Raw genomic sequence first — 27958 nt, 5'->3', positions numbered from 1 at the left:
AATTCAGTGCCGATTAAAGGTACCCAGGTAAGAGCAATGGAGACTGAACTGTGTAAACCAAAGATAATATGGATCTACCTCATGAGGGTGTTGTGAGGACTGGTTCATTAATGTTTGTGAGTTGCACAAACTATAGTCATGAGCACCAGAGAAATGTCTAATAATAAATAAATGCCAACTTGTTTATGATTCAACCGGTAGGGCAAGGGACCAGGACTCAGGATACCTCAATTCTAGTCCCAGCTCTGCCACTTATCTCCAGTGAGAACTTGGACAAGTCACATCATCACTCTGTGCCTCAGTTTCCCTACCTGTAAAATGGGAATGACGACATTTACTATGCATTGAGATTCTAGGATGAAAAGAACTAAATGTTTATTTGAAGGAATGACAGAGGAGAAAATTCAAAATCTCATTCCCACTAAGCCATCTACTTCCACCCTTCCTGCACTGTTTTCAGCAATAAGAAAAAAAAAAAAAGCCAAATACTTTAACTTTGCAAGAAGAGCAACTGCCTTTCTAATGCCATAGATCCTATCCCTATGGTAGAACAAAGGAAACTATTTATAACAAGTTTTGTCAGACCCAGTCCTTGTTTTCTCTTTATCAATTGCCCATGAACAGATCACAATTTTGATGAACATATTCGTTCTTTGAAATTACTCACCACGTTTTACACGAGCATAGCCAGTTGAGGGTACGGGGAAGGTTGTGACTAAGTATTGATTCAGCTATTCACCATTTGGCCCTGGGTTACACTTAAAATTTACATTTCTCAGGGGCGTGAAAAATTCACACCTCTTATCACTGTAGTTAAGCCAACCTTACCCTGGAGGGGACCTATCTACATCGGCAGAAGAATTCTTCCGCCGATGTAGTGTACCACTGCTTCGGGAAGTGGATTACACAAATCAACAGAAAAACCCCCGTTCTGTTGGTGTAGCAAATATCTAGATCTATGCCTCTATAGCTCTGCAAGAGTGTCTCTGTAGCCCTGGTAGCATAGACAGACAATCTCCTGGTTTTTGAAATGTATGCCGTTTGGAATGGTTACTAGAGCTGTATAGGAACCGGAATTTCCATTTTGTGGGAAATTCTGTGATTTCTAAGTTTGTTTCTGTTGGGAATCAGAACGAAACCAAAGAATTTCAAAGTTTCCCACAAAACAAGATTTTCAACAAAAATTTCATTTGGGGTCAATTAAAATATTCTGTTTTCAATAAATATCAAAACTTTTCATTCTGATTTTGACTTTTTAAACTTGTATATTATAATTTAGAATATAAAATGAATTTTATAACAGTCTAAACATTGCATTAGAGTAAGGTCTACATCTTCATTTTCCAAAATGAAATTTTGTTAAAATTGACACATTCCTGTGGAAAATTTCAATCTTGATTAAATGTTCCATCAGAAACATTTTGACCAGTTCTAATGGTATGTCCCTGTTCCACAATTGCCTAAACACCACTCTTGGGATCATGTTTCCAGCGTGAATACTCACAACTAGCACTTCCTGTGAGTATTTTCCAATAGTCACTTAGCATTAGCTGTTTTGGAGAACATCCCTATCAGCAAATTTGCTTCCCTAGAGTAATTAGCAAAAGTGAACACCAAGAGGAAAGCAAACACAGCCAGTGAATTCACTTGAAAATTCAGATGAAGACTACATTGTTGGCTACAGACTACCCACAAAAAATTTGAAGTGAAAATTATATTTTTGATTATTTTAAAGGATGAGAGGAACCATCCATAATCTATCCTGGCACTAACACATATAAAATATTTAATACTAGTACTAATAATTAGGGCTGTTGATTAATCACAGTTAACTCATGTGATTAACAAAAAGATTAATCACAATTAAAAATATTAATCATGATTAATTGCACTGTTAAACAATAGAATACCAATTTAAATGCATTAAATATTTTTGGATGTTTTTCTACTTTTCAAATATCTTGATTTCAATTGCAACACAGAATACAAAGTGTACAGTGCCCACTTTATATTATTTTTATTACAAATATTTGCACTGTAAAAATGATAAACAAAAGAAATAGTATTCTTCAATTCACTTCATACAAGTATCATAGTGCAATCTCTTTATAGTGAAAGCACAAGTTACAAATGTAGATTTTTTTGTTACATAATTGCATTCAGAAACAAAACAATTTAAAACTATAGCACCTAGAAGTCCACTCAGTCCTACTTCTTGTTCAGCCAATAGCTAAGACAAACAAGTTTATTTACATTTATGGGAGATACTTCTGCCTGTTTCTTATTTACAATGTCACCTGAGAGTGAGAACAGACATTCGCATGGCACTTTTGTAGCCAGCATTGCAAGGTATTTACGTGCCAGATATGCTAAACATTCGTATGCCCCTTCATGTTTTGGCCACCATTCCAGAAGACATGCTTCCATGCTTATGATGCTTGTTTAAAAAAATTATGCATTAATTAAATTTGTGCCTGAACTACTTGGGGGAGAATTGTATGTCCCCTGCTCTGTGTTTTACCTGCATTCTGCCATATATTTCATGTTATAGCAGTCTCGGATGATGACCTAGCATGTTGTGTGTTTTAAGAACACCTTCACTGCAGATTTGACAAAAGGCAAAGAAGGTACCAATGTGAGATTTCTAAAAATAGCTACAGCACTTGACCCAAGTGCCTTCCAAAATCTGAGAGGGACAGGGTGTGGAGTATGCTTTCAGAAGTCTTAAAAGAACAACACTGCAATGCGGAAACTACAGAACCCAAACCACCAAAAAAGAAAATCAGCCTTCTGCTGGTGGCATCTGACTTAGATGATGAAAGTGAACATGCGTTGGTCTGCACTGTTTGACTAGTTATCGAGCAGAACCAGTCATCAGCATGGATGCATGTCCTCTGGAATGGTGGTTGAAGCATGAAGGGGCACGTGAATCTTTAGCCCACCTGGCACAAATATCTTACAACGGCAGCTACAACAGTGCCATGCAAACACCTGTTCGCACTGTCAGGTGACGTAAACAAGAAGCAGGCAGCAGTATCTCCTGCAAATGTAAAATTTGTTTGAGCAATTGGCTGAACAAGAAGTAGGACTGAGTTGACTTGTAGGCTCTAAAGAAAACAGTTACAAATATAGAGTTATGGACAAAAAGTAAGTTCAACTTTCATGATAAAGAAATTGCACTACAGTACTTGTATTAAGTGAATTGAAAAATACTATTTCTTTTGTTTTTACAGTGCAAATATTTAGAATAAAAATAAATATAAAGTGAGCACTGTAGACTTCCTATTCTGTGTTGTAATTGAAATCAATATATTTGAAAATGTGGAAAATATCCAAAAATATTGATATAAACTGTATTCTGTTATTAACAATGTGACTTCTTTTAAATCACTTGACAGCCCCACTAATAATAAAAACAATTGGGCTTATATTTGAAAGTCTCCACCTAATCTACAAAGGTGCTACTAACTCCCATGTCTGTAGAATCCACGGATACCTTTGAATGAAAGGCATTCAGGGAACACAAAATATTATTTTATCCCCTTTTTCCTTTATAGAATAAATCAACCAATTCCTTGCAGTGTGTCTTCATTTCCAGGCCTCACCCTACTTCTGTGTATTTTCAGATTCCAACTCAAATGACTCCTTTCCCCTCCCTCCCCCTGCAGTATCTGCATACACAGAAAATATTTTAAAAGCATTCTGTGGATTTTTTAGCTTCTTTTAATGCAGTTTAGTGAATGGAAATAAAGAGAAACTAGTACCATCAGCATAGCAACACAGGACTGGAAGGGACCTGTTGGGTCCACAAATCCAGTAGCCTGCTATTACAGGCAACCCCCATCATATAATTCCATTTATAATTATTGACCAAGATTCATCTAACCATCCAGCTCACCACAGTTCACCAGTAAGTGCTCAGTGGATCATCATGGACTACAGTTTTAGAAACTCTGAACTACTCTTTCTATATTTTTCCAATTATTTATTTAAATAATTAATATTAAGGAGCCTATTAATTAAGAACAGCAATACTGGGTCAGACCAAAGGTCCATCTAGCCCAGTATCCTGTCTTCCAACAGTGGCCAATGCCAGGTGCCCCAGAGGGAATGAACAGAACAGATAATCATCAAGTGATCCATCCCCTGTTGCCCATTCCCAGCTTCTGGCAAACAGAGGCCAAGGACACCATCCCTGTCCATTCTGAACTTATCTAGTTCTTTTTTGAACCCTGTTATAGTCTTGGCCTTCACAACATCCTCTGGCAAAGAGTTCCACAGGTTGTGCGTTGTGTGGAAAAAAATACTTCCTTTTGTTTGTTTTAAACTTGCTGCCTATTCATTTCATTTGGTGACCCCTAGTTCTTGTGTTATGAGAAGGAGTAAATAACACGTCCTTATTTACTTTCTCCACAACGGTCATGATTTTATAGACCTCTATCATATCTCCCCTTAGTCGTTTCTTTTCCGAGCTGAAAAGTCCCAGTCTTATTAGTCTCTCCTCATAAAGCAGCCTTTCCATACTCCTAATAATTTGTATTGCCCTTTTCTGAACCTTTTTGAATTCCAATACATCTTTTTTGAGATGGGGTGACCACATCTGCACGCAGTATTCAAGATGTGGTCATATCATGGATTTATATAGCGGCAATATGATATTTCTGTCTTCTTATCTATCCCTTTCTTAAATGATTCCCAACATTCGGTTTGCTTTTTTGACTGCCGCTGCACATTGAGTGGATGTTTTCAGAGAACTAGCCACAATCTCTTTCTTGACCAGTAACAGCCAATTTAGATCCCATCATTTTATATGTATAGTTGGGATTATGGTTTTCCAATGTGCATTACTTTGTATTTATCAACATTTAATTTCATCTGCCATTTTGTTGCCCAGTCACCCAATTGAAACCTGCTATACTGGATTACAGCACAGCAACCCTCCCATAATGGTATCATAGCATCCTTTCTTCCCCTAATCTACCGGCGGTAGAGAAAATCCTATTGGCTGCCAGATACATTTTGAAAGTGTTGGGTTTTGCACAAAAATCCCTCCAAAATGTAAAAGCACTAATATAAGGTACTGCAGTTCCTAGAAACGGCCCCTCAGACTCGCACTCAAGCAAAAGTACTTTACTGCAAATAAGTAACTTAAACATTTTTAATTACATTGATAAAATGAGATCCAGGCAAGATTTAAAAAAAAAAAAAAAGAAAGAAAAGGAAAAAAGCGCATATTTTTTCCATTTTCCATCTAAAAAAAAAAATCTGTTTTTCAGCCAAGGTGTCTTACAAAAGCCTTTGATAAAAATTGAAGCATATAATAACCACACTGACGCATTGTGGCTTGTGAAGAGAGAGAGAGAGACAAGCAATTTGGAAAACTTTTTAAAATCACAGCTACAGGAAGATCAGATGGCTCAAGGGAATGTAACAGATTCTGGAGCTTTTCACCTTTAGGTCACTAGTTTAATGCAGCTTCACAAGGGAACGAACAGAACGTATCACCAGCTAATGACATTTGGTGATCTCCGTGGACCATTGTCCCCATCAAATAAACCACCTTCGTAATTGGAAGATCTGCTATTAGTCTCAGCAGAGAGGCCAAGGATTGAACGAGCCATGGAGAATGGCTTACTCTTTTCCCCCTAGAAATGAAGTCCCTCCAGGTCAGGACTGAAACTCACAGATGGGGAAGCTTGCGCCACCCCTGCCTGTGCTATAGCTGTTCAAGGGAAGGAGGGAGGATTTCATTCTTCAGAGAATAATCAGCCAGATACCTTCCACCAGAACTAAATTTACTTCAGAATATCTAAAAGGAAATAACTGTGGTTTTGATAAGGGTGAACATCAGAGGTGGAAATTACTAATCTGAAGTTCTACATTGCTGAGCAAGCAAGACAGCATTTCTGCTTCTCATGGAAGGAAAAGCATACTCTGTCCTTGCTCATAAGAATCTCCCTGTTCTCACCCCCAACATCCACAATTTAGTTATCGAGAGAAATAGTCCACAATTTCCAATGTCTTCTCCTGTCATCAAGTTGCTAAAAAAAATTTGACCTGATTTTCTGTTTGTCACTATCTCAATAGCACACCTGTTCACACACAGAAAGGTTGATCAGAAATCCAGCTCACTTGTCTCAGGAATTCACATCATTATCTTCCCGCGCAGACTACATGAATCACAAATTCAGTTTCTCTACTGGGGCTTTAAGCTTTCAGCAGTTCTTTTGCTTTCTGACCATTGTGTTCTGGGTATGTGGGGCGGGGGGGGGCAAGGGGGAGAGGGAAGGATAGAAATTTACCCTCCAAGGACTCTGCCCTCTTCACTCTCCACTATTCTAAAATGCAACTGACCTTGCTTCTTAGGCCATGTCTACACTAGCACTTCAGTTGGCAAAACTTTTGTTACAGGTGTGAAAACACACACCCCTGAGCGACCTGAGCGCTTATGCCAGCAAAATTTATGTGCACAGCATAATGTCAGCGGGAGATGCTCTCCCACCGACATGCTACTGCTGCTCATTGAGCTGCTTTTATTATGTGGACAGGAGAGCTCTCTCCCATCAGCATAATGCGGTTACACAAGAGCTTTTACAGCAGTGCAGCTGTATCAGTCCAACTGTGCCACTGTAAGCTTCTAAGTGTAGACAAGGCATCGGTGTGGTCAGTCTCCAACCTGATTTAACTTGTTGTTTATGTCAAAAGCAGCTGGAGTTTGGAACCGTCTACATTTACTAGAGGTGGACCTGAATCACAACCCTAGCTCTGAACACCCTTGATTTTTGAGGTATGTAAAATTAAATCCGGGATGGAACCCTGTAGCTTGGATGGCTCTGTAGTGTTTCAGAGCCATATTGTTATATGGCACAATGTCATTCTTATTTTAGTCGGAAATGGGTTTGCCACAAATCTACCACTGTTGGCAGGTCGTTCACAATGCAGTAATCAAAACTCAACCTGTCATTTTCGAGTCCATTTCTGTGAGGCCTTATGAATGGACAGTCAGATCTATTTGGGATAAAATAAGAAACAAACAATCTTAACTTTTAATGAGATCTGAAAAAAAGCTTGTTTAATTTATTCCATTCCCCTTCTTTCCCTTACACCACATTGCTCTTGTTTGTGGTGCACCGATGTACATTCAGATTTTGATCAGGAAAAGCAGAAGTGACAGAACATGGAAAGAAATGTTAACATTTCTAGTCCAATTTTGCAGACATTAGCAGTTCAGAGCTATCTCCAAATGATTACTTCCTTAGCCAAATTGAATGAAATCTCCAACCCTTTTAAAAGCAGTTCCACTCTGAAAAGAAGCTCCAAAAAAGAAAAAGGGGGTATGATGGGGCTATTTATTTATGCTCTTAATGATTTCCAGATGAGATGCGCAGAGTTTGCAAATCAACATTTTTTTCTTTAACTGTCAGCCCTGCAAACTTAACCCAGGATTCTAGAGTCAAAGTGGGCTTTTCCCATCTTGTGCATCATAACCATAACAAAGATTCTGTAGGCCAAATTATGCTTTCAGTGAAACCATGAGGTTGCACAGGTGCATAACTGACTGGAACTTGATCAAAATTCTATTGAGGTTGTGTAAGAAGGAAAAGCATCCAGCTCACTCTCCCATAGTTGAAGTCAAAAGCAATAAATATATTATATTGTGACCAACATTAGCAGAAATTAGCCAATAGATCTATTTTGTGTGTGCAATCAGACTAAGAAAGTACCATTTTTGGATAGTCACTCGAGAGCTGAACAACATTTTAACATCACTAGTAAACTACACTCAGTTGGGGAGTTAAAAATCAGGATTTATTAGCCTTCTACAATGTTTGGCAGGTAAACAGGAAAACAAAAAATGTAATGCCCATTGTGTCCTAAACCTGTGCACCAAAAACAAAGCATTCCACATTCCCAGCAATGTTGGGGCAAGTAGGCTGGCCTGGAGCAGAAGCCGAATTCACCACTATCTGTAGCTACCATGAGGCAGAAAGCCAGAGATTTTTCTAATGAATATAGCCCTTAATGTCTTGGCAAAACATCAAGGAGATACTTTACTAAATAAAAAAAACCTTCTTTGTAATATAAGCAATATCTCTGCCAGTATCACACTAATGGCTCAGCTCCAGGCAATAAAGATTTAGTATAAAACCCAGTACTACTGGGATATAATCCAATTCTTGCACCCTCCAACAGATTCAGAAAAAATACACTTTCCTTGTTCCACATATTGATTTTTCCAGACTTTGGGTTTTGGCCTAGATCTCATCATATAAAACATAATTAAACAACAAAAACACACAAACAAAAAACCCACCACATTAACTTTTATTCCCTGATGTTACAACTTCACTGGTTAAAATTTCAAAATGTATAAACCTCACAACTTACTCAACTTCATATTTAATCCAGTGTCCTCCTTTTTCTTTTCTTTAGACTGAAACAAGGACACATGCAAGATCTCAAGAGGTTGTCTACCCTCAGCCATTGATAAGGATAAGGACAGTCAGAGCGGTGGATTTCTCTAATTCCAAGGACAACTCTAACTGTGAAATGTTTAGAAGGATATACCAGGCTAAATTCATTTCTGCAATGACTCTACTACCAAGCCCATGGAGTTACACAGTGGATGAACTTGAATTTATTTTTTCAACTCAGACTATGTTCATTAAAAGATTTGTGAACTTTGACTGAACCCTGGCCCATTTCCAGAGTGATATGGGAAGAATAATGTTTTTGCATTTAAAAAAATAGTTTTATATTAAAGCAGCAAAAATCACAAAGTTATTTTGGGAACAAAAATTCCAGTTGGAAACTGAAAGCAAAACCCTAATACCACCAACCATAAAATGTAATTTATTTAATACAATCAATACCATTTGCTCGTTAATTTCTTATTTGGATCATATTTACAGGAAAACATTAGTAACTGAAGTAATGGTGAATTAAATGGCAACCATGCGCACAAGGATTTGATGAAACTCATACAGTTAGACAAAAGACAGAGATGATAATAAGTAGTGCCTTTTACCCTGACATCTTAAAGTGCTTTACAAAGGTGGGCAAGTGTCATCAGGCGTATTATCCCAGTCCAATGCAGTAGTCACTGAGACATGGTGCCTCTCTTTATTCTGAGAGCAATGGAATCAAATCAAACACACATCTGGTGAGCATGACAGAGTGCGACAGGCCTGTCCTCCATTTTGTATGCCTGTTTCCATTTTGGTATTCTGACCAGTTTCATCTTGTATATGCACAGCCAATTGGGAAACCTTCCCTACCTAGGTGGGGTACTTGACACTCCTTGAGAATTATCAGGGGGTGGCGCGGAGAGACACCAAGATGGAGGGCCACTGACTTAAGAATGGTGGTGCTTCTGAGTGGAGCACATGGTATAGAGAGACACACACCCTATTTAAAGGCTGAGTTCTGGCCTATAGATCTGTCCAAGCCCAGATGCAACATGACTAGCACCAGAAGACAGCACGGGCTGCCTGCTCGAAAGACCCTGACAAAACCCTGGACTTACAGGAGTGGTGAGCTCAGACCAGGGGAATTATGTTCAGGATTGTTGTGTTGTTTTCCAAAGATCTGTAATACTACAGTGCAATTTAAGAATAAAAGATTTGTAGTTAAGCAACTCTGTGCTAAATTCTTGTATGTTCCTTGTCTGCCTGCACGTTGTCCCTGAAGGGATTAATTGGGAACCCAGAGCTCCCTCAGCCATATGGAACTCTGGGCTGTAGCACTGGTTCTAGGGTCTAAGGCAGCCAGACTCTGACATCCCACTGTCCAAGAAGAGTACCAGACATGGGGTTTGCACTCATCCTTGAGCGTGCCTTAAGCCTGGTCTACACTATGACTTTAGGTTGAATTTAGCAGCATTACCTCAATTTAACTCTGGACCCGTCCACACAACGAAGCCTTTTTTCCCCCAACTTAAAGGGCTCTTTAAATCGATTTCTTTACTCCACCTCCGACGAGGGGATTAGCGCTGAAATCGGCCTTGCCGGGTTGAATTTGGGGTAGTGTGGACGCATTTCGATGGTATTGCCCTCCAGGAGCTATCCCAGACTGCTCCATTGTGACCGCTCTGGACAGTGCTCTCAACTCAGATGCACTGGCCAGATAGACAGGAAAAGGCTCGCGAACTTTTGAATTTCATTTCCTGTTTGGCCAGCGTGTTTGCAGAGCTCATCAGCATGATGTGCACATTGCCAGGGCACATGCGGGGGAGGAATAGCTCAGTGGTTTAAGCATTGGCCTGCTAAAACCAGGGTTGTGAGTTCAATCCTTGAGGGGGCCACTTAGGGATCTGGGGCAAAAATTGGTCCTGCTAGTGAAGGCAGGGGGCTGGACTCAATGACCATTCAAGGTCCCTTCCAGTTCTAGGAGATTGGTATATCTCCAATTATTACCTTTATTACATTGCATGGCCTGTACTTTGTGAGAAGTCTATGACCATGTCCCTCTCATCACCGCACTGCCGTCGCCTCCTCACCTGGGTTTTACATGAAGCAATTGTCTGCCGTTGCTCTGACGGAGGGAGGGGTGACTGATGACATGGCTTACAGGGAATTAAAATCAACAAAAGGGGTGGCTTTGTATCAAAGAGGAACATAAACAACTGTCACACAGAATGGCCCCCCTCAAGGATTGAACTCAAAACCCTGGGTTTAGAAGGCTGTTGATTTCACAAAACAAATCGAGTCAATTTCTTGTTTTGATCCATCTATCTTTTACATCTTAGGCTGGCAGCAGACGGTGCAGTATGACTGCAAGCCATCGTCATCTCCTGGGTGCTCAGCAGAAGATGCTGCATTACAATTGCTAGCCATCATCATCTCCTGACTGCTCGCCAGAAGACGGTGCAGTAGGACTGCTAGCCATCGTCATCTCCTAGGTGCTTGGCAGAAGATGGGAATGACCTGGCTGAGTCACTCCCATGTCTGCCCAGGTGCCCCTGACCGATCTCACCGAGGTTGGCTAAAAGAGCACCCAGGAATAGGATGACAATGGCTACCAATTGTAATGCACCGTCTGCTGCCAAAAGGCAATGAGCTGCTGCTGTGTAGCAATGCAATCCCATGTCTGCCAGCACCCAGGAGACGTACGCTGATGGTGAGCTGAGTGGGCTCCATGCTTGCTGTGGTATGGCATCTGCACAGGTAACCCAGGAAAAAAGGCACGAAACGACTGTCTGCCGTTGCTTTCACAGAAGGAGGGAGGGAGAGGAAGGCCTGATGACATGTACCCAGAACCACCCACGACACTCTTTTTGCCCCATCAGGCACTGGGATCTCAACCCAGAATCCCAATGGGCAGCAGAGACTGCAGGAACTGTGGGATAGCTACTCACAGTACAACGCTCCGGTACTGTGGACGCAGTCTGCCGACTTAATGCACTTCGAGCATTTTGTGTGGGGACACACACAATCGACTGTATAAAAATGATTTCTAAAAAACGACTTCTATAAATTTGACCTAATTTTGTAGTGTAGACATACCCTAAGAGACCCAAAAGGTAGGAACAGTGATCAGCCATTACCCAGACCTGGGGGCTTAGAAACATATGGGAGCCAACTGCTGTCTAGGGTCAGGTTGCAGGAGCGAGCATCAGCAAATTTCAGTTTGCTGCCTTCTGTGACCACAGACCCTTTTGCAGAGTACACTCACATGTGTGGTTTGTTTAGCACCCGTGTATGCAATATGAATGATGTAGCCTAAGCCTTGACCCAGCAAAGTACTTAAGAACATGCTTAACATTAAGCTCCTGAGTAGTCCCACAGGGGATTGTTCGCATGCTTAAAGTTAAAATTTGTATTTAAATATCATCATCATCTCAGGGCCCAAATGTATAAATTAATAGCAGTAATTTAGTTATCTAAATAGGGATCATCCTCTCTAGTAACCCGGGGGTTGGCTGATTGTGGAAAACAATTGACTCTGTTCATTAAGAGTTTCACTCTCAGCTTCGTCAGCCATATTGTATTTTTCACTATATAGGGGTTGGGTTCACTAGCTTGTCTAATTGTTCCGTGCACACAGTGCAGGAGTCCCATATCGAGCTCTTTTCCCATGGTCTAATATTATAATCTCTGATAAATTGATGCATCTCTTCTACATTGCAAGTTTGTCCTAGCCCATCTAAAACTGATGGCAATACTATTAGTTGCCACTTGCTGGCAGACAGAATTCTCCTTCATACTATACAGTAAATACACTGTTTAGCTGCCCAATTGCTCCTGACTTGTATGTTTCTGGATATCACCCTTATTATCCTTCACTTAATTTTGAGTGAAGCTGTATTAATTCAAATAACAAACAGTACAGCCAAACAATTATATAGTAATACAATTAAATACACTGGTGTACTGGTATAAATAAATCAGGGGTCTCAAACAGGGGGTTACAAGCTTATTACGGGGGGCGGGGGGGTCACGAGCTTTCAGCCTCCACCCAAACTCTGCTTCACCTCCAGCAATTATAATGGTGTTAAATATATAAAAAAGTGTTTTTAATTTATAAGCAGTGCCGGCTTTACACTGATTCCCCAGAATCAGGACCCGCACCGAAGAGAGGTGAAGTGAGTAATGTACATATATAATGTAATATACAGCAAACAGGAAAACATCAAAAAAGAGCTCTCCAACCTGGAGACCCTCATCAATAACCAAACTTCCATACAAACGGACTTCACTAAAATAAGACAGGAGATCTACATTACTCACTTCACCTCTCTACAAAGGAAAAAGGACTGTAAGCTGTCTAAACTCCTACCTGCTATATGGGGCCACAACCGTGGTACCCCTAACCCACCCAGCAATATCGTCAATCTATCCAACCACACACTCAGCCCAGAAGAACAGTCTGTCCTATCTCGGGGACTCTCTTTCTGTCCTGCAACCCCACCAACATGATACAGTTCTGCGGCGATCTGGAAGCCTACTTTCGCCGTCTCCGACTCAAAGAATACTTTCAGGACAACACTGAACAGCGCACTGATACACAGCTACCCTCCCACCAACAGCACAAAAAGAAGAACTCCACATGGACTCCTCCTGAGGGTCGAAATGACAGTCTGGACCTATACATTGAATGCTTCTGCCGACGTGCACAGGCAGAAATTGTGGAAAAACAACATCGCTTGCCTCATAACCTAAGTCATGCAGAACGCAATGCCATCCACAGCCTCAGAAACCATCCTGACATTATAATCAAAGAGGCTGATAAAGGAGGTGCTGTTGTCATCATGAACAGGTCTGACTACCAAAAGGAAGCCGCCAGACAACTCTCCAACACCAAATTCTACAGGCCACGTCCCTCAGATCCCATGAGGAATACACTAAGAAACTGCACCATCTACTCAGGACACTCCCTACACTAACACCGGAACAAATCAACATACCCTTAGAGCCCCGACCAGGGCTATTCTATCTACTGCCCAAAATCCACAAACCTGGAAATCCTGGACGCCCCATCATCTCGGGCATTGGAACTCTCACTGAAGGATTGTCTGGATATGTGGACTCTCTACTCAGACCCTATGCCACTAGCACTCCCAGCTATCTCCGTGACACCACTGATTTCCTGAGGAAACTACAATGCATTGGTGACCTTCCAGAAAACACCATCCTGGCCACCATGGATGTAGAGGCTCTCTACACAAACATCCCACACGCTGATGGAATACAAGCTGTCAGGAACAGTATCCCTGATGATGCCACAGCACAACTGGTTGCTGAGCTCTGTGCCTTTATCCTCACACACAACTATTTCAAATTTAATGACAATATATATCTCCAGATCAGTGGCACCGCTATGGGCACCTGCATGGCCCCACAATATGCCAATATTTTTATGGCTGACCTGGAACAACGCTTCCTCAGCTCCCGTCCACTCATACCCCTTCTCTACCTACGCTACATTGATGACATCTTCATCATCTGGACCCATGGGAAGGAGACTCTGGAAAAATTCCACCACGATTTCAACAGCTTCCACCCCACCATCAACCTCAGCCTGGACCAATCTACACGGGAGGTCCACTTCCTAGACACTACGGTGCAAATAATTGATGGTCTCATTAACATCACCCTATACCGAAAACCTACTGACCGCTATGCCTACCTTCATGCCTCCAGCTTCCATACCGGGCACACCACAAGATCCATTGTCTACAGCCAAGCACTGAGGTACAACCGCATCTGCTCTAACCCCACAGACAGAGACCAACACCTACAAAATCTCCACCAAGCATTCTCAAAACTACAGTACCCGCACGAGGAAATAAGGAAACAGATCAACAGAGCCAGATGTGTACCCAGAAGCCTCCTACTGCAAGACAAACCCAAGAAAGAAACCAACAGGACTCCACTGGCCATCACATACAGTCCCCAGCTAAAACCCCTCCAGCGCATCATCAGGGATCTACAACCCATCCTGGACAATGACCCCACACTTTCACAGGCCTTGGGTGGCAGGCCAGTCCTCGCCCACAGACAACTTGCCAACCTGAAGCATATTCTCACCAGTAACTGCACACCGCACCATAGTAACTCTAGCTCAGGAACCAATCCATGCAACAAACCTCGATGCCAACTCTGCCCACATATCTACACCAGCGACACCATCACAGGACCGAACCAGATCAGCCACACCATCACCAGTTCATTCACCTGCACGTCCACCAATGTAATATATGCCATCATATGCCAGCAATGCCCCTCTGCTATGTACATCGGTCAAACTGGACAGTCTCTAAGGAAAAGGATAAATGGACACAAATCAGATATTAGGAATGGCAATATACAAAAACCTGTAGGAGAACACTTCAACCTCCCTGGCCACACAATAGCAGATCTTAAGGTGGCCATCCTGCAGCAAAAAAACTTCAGGACCAGACTTCTAAGAGAAACTGCTGAGCTCCAGTTCATCTGCAAATTTGACACCATCAGCTCAGGATTAAACAAAGACTGTGAATGGCTCGCCAACTACAGAACCAGTTTCTCCTCCCTTGGTTTTCACTCAACTGCTAGAACAGGGCCTCATCCTCCCTGATTGAACTAACCTCGTTATCTCTAGCTTGCTTCTTGCTTGCCTATATAAACCTGCCCTTGGAAATTTCCACTACTTGCATCCGAAGAAATGGGTATTCACCCACGAAAGCTCATGCTGCAAAACTTCTGTTAGTCTATAAGGTGCCACAGGATTCTTTGCTGCTTCTACAGAACCACACTAACACGGCTACCCCTCTGATACTTTGCTTTTAATGGAGAGAATAACTTGTCCTTTTCTCAGTAATGATTGTATCTGCAGTGCTCGCATATCTAAGGGAATCACTGCTTGGCTGGGTACTTTGGGATACATAATATTCCTATTTACAGGTGGGGAAAATAGTTTAAATGATGTGCCCACATTCAAACAGAGTCAGTATCAGAGCCAGCACTAGAATGCAAGATTTCCTGTTTCTCAGAACTGTGCCCCAATCCGACCTCTCATAGCTTTGGGAAAACACTAAGCTCTTTGGGTGTTACAAGTGCAAGGTATTATGTTCTTTTTCAGTTAACCTGGGAGAAATACAATACTCCATATTCACTCCTGAAGACAGTAAAACCTGAATCCTAAAACAACCTTAAAACCACAATAAGCTGAATTTCTCTTTTGTTTGATTATTTTTACTTCTTTGGCATTATTAGGTTGGTCCCAAAAAAATCAAAAGTAATTCTACACCTGGAGCTTAAATGCAAATAATAATAATAATAATAAATGACTTTCATTTGATCTGTGCAAGCCTGCAGTGTGTTCGACAAAAGTGTCAGGGCCTCAGGCATTATTGGGATATTGGCAGAGGCTGTTCCCTGAATTATAGAAAGAAGAAAAAAAGACCATTGTTATAGCATTTGCTGAGGCTGTTGCAGCAGATTAAGTTTGGATCAATGAGTTGCTTGATTACCCTACTTCACTCCTGAGCCTCTTTCAAGGCCTCAGTGTTACCAACTGGGAAAACAAAGACAGTTTACACAGCCAAAATTACATTCTGTAAAGGCTTAAGCTTAGTTTAGAAACAAAGGGTAAATTTTTCAGAAGTGCTTAAGTGGCATAGGAGCCCATGTCTGATTTTCAAAAGGGATTTAGGCTCTCAGAACTATAGTCACATTGAAAGTCAATGGGACTTAAGCTCCTAACGTTCAGATTTACAAAGGTATTTAGGCATCTGAAGATGCAGATAGCACCTTTAGAAAAATCCCACTAGGTGCCTAACTTGCTTAGGCCATTTTGAAATTCCCATTAGGAGCTTATCTTCAGGTGCTGAAATACTTCTGTAAATCTGACCATCATCTCTTAAGCACTTAGGTGGCGGCTTTGAAAATTTTACCCAAAAAGACTGATTCTCATCTGTGATCCTGCCCCTCTGTGCCACTTCAGTGGTGTGCAGAGGCCAGAAACAGCCCAATCTCCCATGGTGGAGAATCCCTAGTGTGTTGAGAAGGGAATCTTCAACTGGCTTAGTTGACAAAGATGGTTTCTCAACAGCCACTGATGTTGTAATACTCAGGCCATGCCTTTTCCTGCACACAACACATCAGTGAACCTTAGCTGGTGACCTGCCCCTGAGGAGCCATAGCCAATCAGTGTACTTTAGAGCAGCCCAGAGGCTTTTCTAACATGCACTACAGCCAGTACAGAACCAACTATATGTTAGTAGAGCCCTGCAAATTTGCAGAACTCTCTTCCGCGGGTGCGAGATATCTGCGGCCCATGTTTGCGGATCATAGATTGGCTGCAGATACAATTTTTGTATCTGCACAGGGCTCTACTCATTAGGATGATGTTATAAGCTATTTGAAGCTCATTTTTCAGCTGCACCCAACAGATACTGAGCATAACTAAAAAAATTGACCCTGTAAAAAGTTGACCAGCAATGCAGATATGCCCCCCAATTCTGGAAATGTTCTGAAACGACAACACTAGATACTTGAGACCCCAATTTCACTATCATGTCTTCTGTTAACATATGGTGGTACGTTGAATTTTAAACTACAATAAACTATACCCTGGATGACCATCCCTCATCCTGTTCTGATTTTGGACAGAAAATACTCGAGTTTTACCTGATAGTTTTTTTTTTTTAATATAACTTTTTTTTAAACCTGGTTCTGCCAAGCAGTTAACATATTCAGGACTATTGGATTTGCAGGTCAGATCCAGGCTTCATCAATTCTGATATCCCTTTCCCCAACAGAGGCCACTCCTGAGGAATCTGGGGAAAAAATAAAATCAGAATTCACCAGGCCAAACTTCAGAATGCTGTACACAGGGAAAATATTCCTCTCCTAACCCAAGACAAATTTATCTTTTTTCTTTAAAAGATAAACCCTTTTTGGTTTTGGATCAGATTCCTAATAAGAGTGTTCTGGGATCACTCTTGTTTGGCAAAGCTCATCCTTTTTGATTGCATGAGGCAATGGAATCTGTAGTTGTATAAACACATTACAGTTGGATGACATGATGAACAGACCCATATATTTGTATAACAACATTACAAATGAAGATCGTAATATTTTACTGCTTTGTGACTAAGAAGCCATTGTTACATCCATTCATTTGTCTCGCCGCACAAGATGTCCATTGCTCCTAAGGGTGCAAATAAAAAGTTTGCCGAACGAATAAAAAAATAGTAACAGCTGTTATCAACAGCATTTTCTTCTAAACAAAAAGAAAAAAGATCTTACATATTGCAAGATATGTGTCTTGACTATACTCAAGACACAACTACGTGGACTAGGACACAGGACTCCTGGGTTCTATTTTACTCTGAGTTCTGCTGCCCACCATCTCTAGTCCCAACTCTGTGATGTTTTACAAGTCATTTAGCCTGATTGTTTGTGGCTCAGCACCTTGTGTAGATATTTAAACCAGTGCAAACTAAATATACAATGGGTGTAAAATGCAACCATTCTGATTTGGGAGTATATTACACCCTCTTTATATTGGTGTAAGTGACCAATAATGCGTGGGCCCAAAATGCCTTAATTTAGCCATCTGTAAAAGTTAAACATTCAAGCTCACGGGGGCACTGTAAAGTGGTTATGATCATCATATGAAAGGCATTTTGTAAATCCATTTTTTAAACACTACTACTACTAATGGCACTATGCAGGGATAGATTAACTAGAGGTAATAAGGACTCAGCCAAGCCACTAACAATGCCCCACCTTTATTTATAGATTAGTAAGTGTGCAACTGATTTCCCATTGTCTCCCCTCATCTGCAAAACACACAAACACATTGTCATGCACCTCTGTGCTGGTTCCTGGTTCCAGTTGGGCCAGAATCTCGTAAACAGCCGGATGAATAATATACACAAACCATGTGACCTTTTTTCAATCAATTGACAAACAAGGCTTGGATTTCCAAAGGACACTACAGAAGTGAGGTTCCCACATGACACGGAAGTTCCTCATGCCCAGGTGACCTATACTATTAATTATTATTATTTTTTAGCATTTGATGAGCTCTACAGTTAATCTAATGAGATTATCACATCAATTATCCATGTGCTTTTTCTATTCTTCAGCAATTTTGGGTGGAAGGGAGAGGAGGAGAGTAGTTCCATCCAATTATTCAAACCAGTTTGACACAAATAGGGTAAGCTGTTTCAGATGTCAGCCCAGTTTTCCAGACCAAGATATTCTGGGTTATTCAGATTAGGGTTAAATAAATAACAGTACTTGAACATTTTAACATTGATTCTGCAACCTGATTTGTACAGCTGAACCCCTTGTAGAGCCACCAAGTTCCTCACAGACATACAGAGTCCAGCTACCCAGACCCAGTTGCAGAATGAGGATGGAAATTTGTGCCCAATGTTGCTAGGTAATTTCCAAGAAGTCAAAATTGGCCCAGTGAATAAAAGTTACCTTACAGCATGTGCAGCCCAGACGCTGCAGCATTATGCTAGTGCATGAGAGCCCGAAAGTGAAACTTATGTAGTTCCACAGTCCAAGATGAATAAAGTGAAAAAAGTAAACAAAAATAGCATAAAGAGTGAAAAGTGAATGAGATTTTAAGATATGTTTCAGGGGGACTAATCTAAATTACAATGTGCCCTACAGGTAAGGAATTAGGTGGATCCATCAAGTGTGGAGATGGAGGCAGATTGGGCTTCATCTATTCATCCAGTTCAGTTATATATATACACACACCTGTGCAAGATCCACTTGAGCTAGTGTGTTAAATATAGCAGTGTGGATGTTGTGGCACAGGCAGCAGCTCAGGCTTAAGGCACACAAGTCCTAGCTTGCCTGACAACATGGGTCCAAGATGGGGTGGCTAGCCCAAGCCACAGCTCGGGCAGCAATGTCCACACTGATATTTTTAATATGCAAGCTTGAGCAGAGCTTGTGTGAGTCTGTCTACTTCAGCAGGGAGGCTCACTTAAGGCTGCAGTGTAGATAAATCCTATGGGCCATTGCACAGGTACAGAATCACCAGACAGCAGCACTGCCCAGACCATACTCCTCCCATCCCTGCTGTGCCCTCTGCATGGGAGGGGAACTCTTGAAGAGGCAGCACAGTGTCCCCTGCATGGATTACATTCATTAGGAGAAAGGGGCTTTACATCTGCCTTACAGCCCCTTTGTACCAAGCAGGTGCACAGGGGTCATACGATAATGATGAATAAGGCCCCTTCTTTAAATACATTATTTTTAACCAGACAAGATCCCTTGAAGGAACTCACATACAGAGTCCATCTCTTGTATGTCCCGGGGCCAGTCACAGATCATAGACCCCACCCTGAAACACATTCAAACCTTCATGGTGTTTCCAACCCCATCCACAACAGGAGTGGAAAATAAAGAACAAGAAAGGCTTTTTAGGTGATTGTTCATTTTTCATTGTGCTTTAGCGTCTAGCCTTCTTTCATGAGGCTCTGACAGAAGCTCACGCAGACAAAGGATTATATGAGCTAAGAACCCTCAGCCACCATCAAAAGAACATTTGGCATCCTTAACATGAGCTACGGCTGTCTGCACACAGCCAAGGAGTATGCTGCTGTTGGCTCTCCGTGGAGTGCATGTCAGATCTGTGGAGCAGCCAACCGAGCCCTCCAACAAAATATACTAATAATTTATGAAGAGAAAGTAATTCTTGCAGCTCTTCTAGTCTGCATGCAAGAAAGGGAGAGACAAGGAACTGAAAATAGATGAGACTAGAGAGAAAAATACGGTTCTCTTAGGCTGCTGTGAAACACCCACGTGCACATGCATGCACGCACACACACACTAAAGAAAATGAGAGATAAAAATTTATGGCCTGATTTTCTGGGAGTACAGCACAGCATTCCCCAGCACAGCATTCCCCAACTCATCCAGGGGAAGCTGCAGGGACTCAGCAATTCTGAAAATCAAACCAATGCTCTCTAACATTTGGGGTGGGCAGGGGGAGGTAGCTGCCCCAAATAGTGGGGTTCTGAACTCCTTCTAGTGCCTTCGAAGGGCCAAGGCCAAGAAGGAAAATTAGGAGCATGGAGGAAAAGGAAGAAGAAATAAAGAAGGGAAAGGAGGAAAGAAGAGACTCTGGGAGGGAGATAGAGTGGCAGAGGACTTAGCAGTCTGAAAAAAAACAAAACAAAAAACAGGTATATTTACTAATAACCTCCTTGATACAAGTCATGGGAAAAAAATCAGCATTGTATCATCAAAAAAAAAAAAAAAAAAAGACCAGTTGTGGGGTATATAAAATTAAGGGTCAGATTCTCCATTGCCTTCTGCTTTCTATAGTGAGTTATGTGTGCGTAAAGTGGGTGTAAGAGGCCACAATGGACCGGCAAGTTAAATCAAACTATTTCCACTTACTGTGTTTGGAACAACTGTAATTAAGAGCCTAACGGCGAAAACAGAATAATTAATGGCTTTTGTTATGAGTTAAATTCAATGACATGAGCAGGAAGGCTGAAGCAAGGAACATCAGAACATTCCAGACATCCACCTGCATAGTTCCCCTAACTCCAAATTCAGTGATGACAGGACAGAAACATCAAATCTTCAAAATGCTCACAATGTCTACATTGCACTCTAGATCACAATCAGCTCAGGATTGCCTCTATGAGGTGCAATTGCACCTCCTGAGGCAGTACAGACATGCCCACCAGCAGAGCTTACCCTGTGGGCACTAACTAACAACTTATAGGGGCAGCTGTTCTCATCCTCTCTCTCCTCCTGTTAAAGGAGGGACGGAGACTCTTGACTGTTTCTCTTCAGTTCCTACCTGTACTTGATCAACTTCTATTCTCTCCTCTTTATTAGGATATAAAAGTATCCCCTTTAATAAATCCTCCCCTAAGGGATGTATCTGTCCAAACTGTGTGCTCCGCTCAGGGCGGCTCTACCATTTTTGCTGCGCCGCTTGGATTGCTGCCCAAACTGCCAAAGCAAAAAAAAAAACAAAAAAAAACCCAAACAACACGCTGCCCGACTGTGCTGCCCCAAGAATGGACTGAATTCTGCCCCTTAGCATATGCTGCCCCAGGCACGTGCTTCCTCCACTGATGCCTTGAGCCGGCCCTGGCTCCGCTGCACCTGTTGGCTTTCCCTCAGCAGTTAGTTTAAAAACTCCTGTATGACCTTTTTACACTTTATATGCCAGCAATCTGGGTCCATTTTGATTTAAGTGGAGCCCATCCTTTATACACTTCTTTCCCAAAACGTGTATGTGTACACACACACACACACACACACACACCCCACACACTATTAGCAGTTCCCACTCATCCTACTTGCCTGGGTTAAATTTCTATTTGCCTTCATTTAGTAGGCTTTTCAAGCCCTGGCAAATTTGAAACCTTTACTATACATTAACTATTCACTGTATATACATTAGCAATTCAAAGTCAATTGGTAAAGGGAAAAAAAGTCAATTGCTTTTGGCATTCAGTCAAATTATTTTCCAAAGCATATTTTCCCTGTACAGATATTTCACATTCATTGGGATAAAATTAATCAGATGATCTGAAAATCTCCAGTTTAGAAAAATATTTAATTCTAACATTTAAAAGTTAATTCTCCCTTCAGCATGCTGAGTACTTTCATTAAAGCGAAAATTATTATTAGCATTGCGTGACCCTTCAGAAATAGGCCCATTGTTCAATAAAACTGACCTCAGCAACAATTGACCTTAACATTGCTCAACCGTTTGACAGTCATTTATCTTCTGATCTCCCTTCAATGGGCCTTGTTGCTGAAACAGCTAATTCATCAACCTGGAAGTTTAGTTCAACAGCATAGTGCCGGCATTTCTTTTCTACTTATACCATGAGGGGACAGCTTTAGAATCACTCAAGAAATTGTGTCTCATTCCTACTGAATAGGATTTGAAGAGCAGCGATGTACCAATAAGTGACTTGCATTTGGCACATCCCTTTAAGCACATATTGAGAACCATGCTGAAACAAAAACAAATTACCTTGTTAACTTCAGGTTAAGGTGCTGCTTAACATTAAAGCCAAAATATGCCTTCATTAAACAAACAAAAATCCTATGCATTTAAAAACTATGGGCACAGTTACAGTTTTGCAAATTAACATACAAATGTAAGACATATATATAAAAATCAACTCCATCCATCCGTCCTCACTCTCTTGCAACAGAAGCCAATCATCCCTACATCACGCATATTTCCAGTACAGGCTACAACGTTTACAAATTAACGGGCTCTGTGGAATTACGAAATTACTAGTAGCTGAACACTTATGCTGTCACAAGGGTGCAATTCATAAAGTCTTGTGTTTAAAAAGCCAGAAATGGGGGCTCTTATTTCCATGTGCTGTGTTGTACTCAGCAATGTTGCTGTGTTAACATGTTCCTGTAGTGAGGCGGTCTGGCTCCCGGCCGCACCTGAGAGGGAGGAGCCAGAACAGCCACCACAGTGGGCGGGGCCATTGCCGCCTGTCCCCGTCCCCCAGAAGTCACGGGGTGGGACAGGAAGTATAAAAGTCCCGGCCCAGCGCTCAGTTGCACCCCGGCGGCTGGAGAGGACAGACGCTCCTGACCGAGCTCCTGCTGGACCGAGCCTGCCCCGAGCCAGGTACCCTGAAGTGGACTGGCCAAGCCTTCCCCGAGCCCGGTATCCTGAAGTGGACTGGCCGAGCCTTCCCCGAGCCCGGTACCCCGAGGAGCTACCCGAGCGTAACCCCGACCCGTGTCCTGAGGAGCAGCCCGAGCTAGCCGACACTCAGCACGACGAGGAGCCCATGGTGTGGGACCCAGCGCCGGACACCAGTACTGAGCAGGTACCCACGGAGGGGGAAATGGAAAGTAGCCCGGGGGTAGCTGACCCCAGTCTGGCTACAGCAGATGTTGAGCCGATGTCGGTGTGTTGCGGTCAGGACCCTACCGACCCAGCAGCAGACTAACTGCTGCTGTTAGGGCCCCGGGCTGGGACACAGTGGAGTGGGTGGGCCTGTGTCCCCCCTGCCACCCCACTCACGGGTGGCCGTCTCCCCCTCACCCCAGCGCTCAGACAGTGAGCCCTGAACTATTGCTGTTGCTCAGCTCCTGCCAAGGACCTGAGCCCTGAACTATTGCTGTTGCTCAGCTCCTGCCAAGGATCTGAGTCTAGAACTGCTGTTTGCTGCCCCGCCCTGACTGAGGGCTTGGGGCTTAAACCACTGACTCTGTTTGCTCAGCCCCTGCCTGAGGGCCTGAGCTCGAACTGCTGGTTGCTGCTCCGCCCGGACTGAGGGCTTGGGCGTAAATTACTGACTCTGTTCGCTCGGCCCTGCTTGAGGGTCTGAGCTAGAACTGCTGTTGGTTGCCCCACCCTGACTGCGGGCTTGGGGCCTAATCTACTGACTCTGTTTATTTTTGCTCAGCCCCTGCCTGAGGGTCTGAGCCCGTGGACCTTCGGAGACTGACTTGCGGATTTAGGCCGTGTAGTGAGGCGGTCTGGCTCCCGGCCGCCCCTGAGACGTCCGAGCCCCCACACCGGACCCTTACAGTTCCCCATGGTTTATGCAGAGCAGCCCCCTGGTTGCAGGCACCACCACCTCTTTGTCGCCCCAAGTAGCTGTTACTCCCACCCCCTCTGCTCAACAGTCACATTTCAACTGCCACAGAACCTTTGCGTGCCAACATTCCATGTGGTTCCCGCAGGTCCCAATGATGGTTGAACCTGGAGATGTTCTGAACAGAGAGAGCTCTCAGCCATGCTCAGAGCTGTTTCCAGCACTTCACACTGACTCAATAGATATTCTAGGCTTCAGAGTGACATGCAGACAGAATGAGACTACTGCAAGATGTGCGTTGATTTGTCAGGGTGGCAAATCAGGATGTGCGTATTGCAGGGAAGGGCTGTGTATGTTTGGGGTTTTTTGTATGCTGGTTGTGTAGCTGCATGCATGGTTGTGTTGATTTGTTTCTTGGAGGTTTGTGCTGGGAGATGTGCGAGATTTGTGCAAGTGCATGGGTATGGTAGTTGTGCCAAGCAACTCACCATCTGTGCAGTCTCCTTCATACATCAAATGAAACTGTTGCAAACAAATTATCTGTAGAATGAGAGTGGCAATTGGAGGAGTTACGTCTGATAACAGTTGAACTCATTTGACATGGTATAGCTTCATTCCTTACTGTAGGTTTACACCGCATGGGTGGAATTTGTGAAGTCAGAATGGCTGAGAACTTAAAAATGGGATGGTAACAGACAAACCTAGTGGCGACTGAACCTGAAAACATGAACAAAGAGAACCCCCATCCATGCTTGTAGCAGTTTCCATGGCTTCACACTGACTATGCAGACATTTTAGGTTTCATTGTGACATTCCTGGAATCTTATCATAGAAACTAAGCCCACTGAGGTTACTACTTGGCTCTCCTGTGGAGTGAAGAGGGGAGTTGGGACACTTATGCAGGGGAGTTGTGGGTGAGTAGAGAAGCTGGGAGTGGTTCATGTATCTTGTCAAGGGGGAGGGTACAATGTGTATGAGGGCGATTAGGAGCTGAGCAGCATGGTTTATTGATCTTCAGCTCAGAATTAAAAGTTACTAACTCAAGTGCAATATGCAGCCTTTCGATGACTTGGTAGTCCAGTTCAGGATTTAGGGAAGCCCTGTGTGGTGACATTAGGCAACACAGGGGAGACGGTCAGAGTATGTCTTCCATATAGTTCGCTTGAGAGACTTCTTGTGTTAGCCTAGCTTGAGTGAGAGCAGCGGCACTGCAAAATGTCTCAATCAAGCTATTTTGTCCACACTGGCGCTAAACTCACATGTGAGAGTCTGAATTCTGAAGGCAGGACTCCAGTTCTTTGCACTTCAATAAGCTAAGCTGCTCTATGAATTCTCTCCCCATGAATTCTGGGATAACTTCTCTGTCCTTTCTGGACACCTGGGGGGAATTCTAGTGTTACCAACTTTCATGGATTTTTTCCACATCTGGATGTGGACTTGCAATGACATTTGCTAGAAAGCTGGAGCTTCTTGTAAATCCCCTGACTGGCTGCCTGCCCCATTTACCCACCTCCTGGGACAGTACAACCACACAGTTGTACTTCAGGAAGCAAGAGCTCTTTCCCCTCCCCTTAGCAACCCAAAGCCCTTCTCATGGGAAGGAAGGAAGGAAGGAGGGAGGAAGTTTACAAGCCCAGCAGCTCAAGGCAGCTCCTTCTCCTCCCCTCCTATGAGCAACAGGGAAGGGACAGTTCCTCCCTTCCCTCTGCCTCCCTGCAACACTTGGGAGGGAGGGAGAACAGACACCAGAGCTGCCTCCCTTTCAAAACCAGCTCCAGGTACCAGCGCAGCAAGCAGGTGCTTGGGGCAGCCAATGGAAAGGGGTGGCATGTCCGGGTCTTCGTCAGCAATTCAGTGGTGGGTCCCTCGGTTCCTCTTGGAGGGAAGGACCTGTCGCTGAATTGCCCCTGAAGAATGAAGCGGTGGCTGCTGCTGGTCACGGCTTCCCCCCTGCCCTCGCTGCTTGGGGCTGCAAAAATGCTGGAGCTGACCCTGCTCCCTTTACCCAGCCTGGAACAGGGAGAGGACCTCCCTAAAGCCCCCCTCCCTTTTCCTATGTGTGAGGGAAAGAACCCCAGAAGGAGCAGAGGGAGGGTGGAGGGGGGCTGAGCTGAACTGATGAGGGGACAAGACTGGTTTGGAGGCTGTGGGACAGAATTAACTTCTGGGCAAGAGATGAACAGATGTAAGGCCAAACCCCCTACCCACTAAACTTGGGGAACAGTGCAGCACTAATTATATCTCCCCTTTTCCCACCCACCCACGTGCAATGGGAAGGGGAGTTCAAAAACCAAGACAGACCAAAAACTACAATATATTTTTTTTTCTTTTAAACTCTTATGATTTTGGGGGGGCTCTGACATGATTTTTGTTCTTTTGAAGTTGGCAACATTGGAATTGTGGGAAAGCATTGGAGGACTAGCAGCACTTGAGCGTAACAAGCTTGCCTCCACATGGCAGAGCAGTCATGTCAGCAGCTGACAAGTTGTACTAAATGAGCTTTAATCAAGATCCCCAGTGGGCCAGCAGCTTAAGTTAAAAGCACCACCACACTCATTTAAGGGTTTGTGTGTTGTGTTGACAAGGGCAGCACTCAAGTCAATTTTGCAGTGAAGACAAGCCCACAGCCTGCAACCTAAAGAGTCAGATAAAAACTACCAGGCCTATCTGCATCAAGACCCAAATAAAGAATCCTTTTTACATTCATTACAACAGAGTCTGGTCTCTTGTCCATGTGCAACAGCAGGGGTCTGTAACCCTTTTTTACAAAAAAATATTGCAGCCACACTGGAGAATGCCAGTAGGACTTTTAATCAACAACGTCCTGAAACCATTGCTACACTAACTTCACCAGGCTGTAAGAAATCCCTGGCCGTACACCACGCTCTTCTCACCTTTGCAGCCCAGTTTTCAATTTGCTAAGAGTTGTCTGAAAATTGAAAACTGTGTTCCAAGGAGTTGAGGAGTTGTGTGTGTGGTGTGGGGGAGGGCAGGGGGTTAGTTGCTTCAATGCAGATTAAAAATTGGTTTAAGAAAAATAAATTGCAACATAGTGTTATCCTTCTGACTCACTTTAATGTCAGCATGAGATTTGAAGGGAAAATGCTGTTTCTCCTTATCTTCTATTTCACGCTATTTTAATTTAGTGAGCAACTCTATGAGCAAGTGTGCTACCAAGAAAACAGAAGTAGGGACTTACGATCTCAGCGCAAAGAGTCAGGGGCAAATATTTTCCTGGAGGACTGATGCCTCCTATAAATCATTCTGCAGTCCTAATTATCCCATAATATCCACTCTGATGACAGGGGAAGGGGTGTCTAGAAGACAATCTGTGCAAGGATTCCAGCCAGGGGCAAGGATTGCTTCCCAGCCTCACCTAACATAGATAAGGATGCAAAGTCAAACCCCACAAGCCTTGCAGGTCCCTGAGGATCTGCATGGAGGTCCCTTGCTTTCATACCAGCTCTGGACCCCAGTGACACCTCCAGCCTGTCTCCATGGCAACTTGGCTCCTTTGCACCATAGGGAGTAGTGCTAGGTTAGAGGGCGGGGGGGGGGAGGGTTGAGTAAGAGCTAATACAGCCAAGTTTATCTTTCTTGGCTAATTTCTAAGGGGCCAGAGAGGGGACAATTTGCACCTCTCCCACAAGCTTGTTTCATTCACAAAGAATGAAGCTGATTGCAGGTTAGGTTGAACAAGTGAAACTTCCCTGTGCACTGCTCTTTCCATCTGACTGAGTTGCTTCCAGCCTAACTCCCTTACTCCAGTTCCACTGATAAGAATACATCTGCCCTATTTTAATATAAATATTAAAAATAAATAATTTATGCCCATCGGGAACCCCAGAGATACAGGCAAGTCCCCACAGGGTCCACAATGTGCAGGCAAGGGGAAGGGAATGTCAGTAAAGAATTTCATTGTTTAACAGGATAACATTTAGTAAATGAGGAAAT

The 27958-nt window shown here is 43.1% G+C and overlaps 1 protein-coding gene and 1 long non-coding RNA gene across 6 annotated transcripts in view; one reads left to right on the top strand and one right to left on the bottom strand.

The window, feature by feature from the left end:
• Positions 1–27958, bottom strand: part of ALK (ALK receptor tyrosine kinase) — a 574134-nt gene that overhangs the window by 459932 nt on the left and 86244 nt on the right. The window lies entirely within an intron of this gene.
• Positions 23799–26799, top strand: LOC120400909. Its single transcript, XR_005596153.1, has 3 exons — positions 23799–24330; positions 24632–24918; positions 26387–26799. It is a non-coding gene; the product is annotated as an uncharacterized LOC120400909 (long non-coding RNA).

This window comes from Mauremys reevesii, linkage group 3 (assembly GCF_016161935.1).
Source record: "Mauremys reevesii isolate NIE-2019 linkage group 3, ASM1616193v1, whole genome shotgun sequence".
In the NCBI taxonomy this organism is placed as follows: domain Eukaryota; kingdom Metazoa; phylum Chordata; order Testudines; family Geoemydidae; genus Mauremys; species Mauremys reevesii.
Note: the sequence above shows the minus strand (reverse complement) of the source record. Positions and strands in the feature narration are given on the sequence as shown.